The 2294-nt window shown below is 41.6% G+C and overlaps 1 long non-coding RNA gene across 1 annotated transcript in view; it reads left to right on the top strand.

Moving 5' to 3' along the window:
• Nucleotides 1-905: 905 nt before the first annotated feature.
• Nucleotides 906-2294, top strand: part of LOC145478471 (uncharacterized) — a 14183-nt gene continuing 12794 nt past the window's right edge. The window contains exons 1-2 of the long non-coding RNA XR_014048267.1: nt 906-1323; nt 1433-1514. This is a non-coding gene — a long non-coding RNA (uncharacterized LOC145478471). The remainder of the gene's footprint in view (nt 1324-1432; nt 1515-2294) is intronic.

Raw genomic sequence — 2294 nt, forward strand, 5'->3', positions numbered from 1 at the left:
GTGCAAAGCTATTTAAAATGCTTCAGGGTTTAGTTTGAATGCTTTTGGGCTCAGCCCAGAAATAAGCCTCATAAGCTATTAAAGCTTTCCTCGGACAACTTATGGCCTGAATTGTTAAATAAAGGCCAACTACTATTGTTAGAAGAGACAATTGTTAGAGAGGCTGCAAATTACATAGAGGTTAGTCTCCATTAGGTCTGTCATTTCTTTTATAGCACATTTTCCAAAGAAAAATAGGGCTGTCAACAAAAACTACATTTCATGTGCATATTGGTACCGTTAAATTGGCTACCCAATTCAAGGAGTCTCCTTGTAGCCCAATGCTTACATTTTTGAACTTCGATTCGGAAAGGCATGGCGTTCATGCAGCCCCCCAGAGGGACTCAGCATTTTTTTGTTTTTCATATTTGTAATGGACTCCATTTATTTTTTTTTCGTTCAATCTTCTTTTTTTCCCTTTAAGCCAACTTAGTGGTAAGAAGAGTTCCAATGATATGGGACAATTTTCTATTTTTAGAACGAATTACGCCATCGCCTGCGGTACACGCGCGTACATGCTTCGAGGATTTTTGCGGATGTCGCGTGGGGGAAATGGCTCCTGATCCATCGTGTTATGTCTTTTTTTTTTCATTTAAGCTCTCTTGATTAGCTTCAAGTAAAATATCAATCCGTGAAGGCATGACTGAAAGTGGATGAAAATATCCCGGGGGAGAGGATCTCCCTTAAGCCTACCTGGGACACCGTTACTGCATATGTGAACATTTATCGTCGAAGTATAATCTGTCGCAGACATTAACCGCGGGATTGCCTGCGCAGTTGAGCTGAGTTCAACTTCGCAAGCTAGCCGGCGGTTGTCGGCGGCTGTCGACGATGAAAATATTTTATGTAAACCTCATCTTTGGATATATGCAACGACGATTCGATCCATATTAACTTGCGGAATGGTTGAAAATTGCGCCCATTTGTTTTGCATTTTGCGCAAATTTGAGTACGTCAGCGATCCATCGCCGATGCGCCGGAGACCCACTGGAACAGATCGCTGAACATTTTCAGCTGCAACCGGCGACTACGTCGCAGGTAGGACGGTGGGATATGAGAACCAGGCTTTATATGGGCTATATAGGTATACTAGCCCCCAAAGGGTATATGGTTTTTCAGCAGTTTTGGTCATAAACAGGGTATCAAATGTGGACAGTCACGACACCAACTCGCGCGGGTAACGCGCGAGATGAGTTAACACTCCCAGCATTCTTTGCAACAACAGTTCCTCCATGATGTTGAACCGCGAAAGTTAAACGATTCCGAAAAAAGGCAGACTAAAAGGTTAATTTGGTCTTATTCACTGTGTATTTAGCACCTTTCTTTGTAGTGCTTTCATGCTTTGTTCGTATGGAGGACTTTCTCCTTATCAGTGTACCTGTGTTATATTCAGGGAATAACTGCGCTTGGAGCTGGAGAGCTTTGTTGGCGAGCGATTGAACTCGGATTGCAAGGAAGCTTTTTGGACAAACAAAGTATATTTGATTTATTTTTATTGTTAACTGTATTAATATGCATTTCTTCCCTTTTTGATCGCGTTCCAGCTTGCTGCTAAGTTAGCTTCGTTCTGCATGAAGCATCATCATGTATGTCCCCCCATCCCCCCCCCCCCATATGTGTATTTTCGTGAGTGTTGCCCCCCACCGGCGATATCTTCAGTATTCTCGTGAGAGTTACCGCCCCCCACCCCCCGCCCCCCACACACACAGCAGACAAGATCAAATATATAGAATGGCTATGTCTGCCTTAGAAGGTGAATAATTTTGTCTCAGATGAATTATTTGTCTTTGTTTAATCATAACAAGATTTTTTTAGAGTAATTTATCTGGAATGGGACAACACATGGCAATTAAGCTTATGTGTAAACTGCTATATGTTTTGGAAATTAATTTGTTGGAAATACTTTTACTTGTAAAGTACATATTTGTATCAGTCAATTTGAAACCACCAGATCCCCTCCCTATGCCCACAGGGTAGGGGGTACTCCCAGAAAAATTGGGTGGGGGCACTTCCGAAAGCCCTTACCCTATTTAAGGGCAAAATCGATTTTTCTTTTTGCTACAATATCTCCTACCCTAGTGATGCCCTGACCAAAAATTTGATACCCTATTTAAATACTGCCCCAATACTCTAGCTGTTTCAGACTTGGCAACATTTAAGAATGTTTTGTACATGCAACGTAAAGCTTGCAAGTGATGCTACCCATTTCAGTCAATTTCAGTTTATCAAGATAGGTTAAATGAAAGTAAGAAATT

The sequence above is a fragment of the Orbicella franksi genome, chromosome 2 (assembly GCF_964199315.1).
Source record: "Orbicella franksi chromosome 2, jaOrbFran1.1, whole genome shotgun sequence".
Taxonomy (NCBI): domain Eukaryota; kingdom Metazoa; phylum Cnidaria; class Anthozoa; order Scleractinia; family Merulinidae; genus Orbicella; species Orbicella franksi.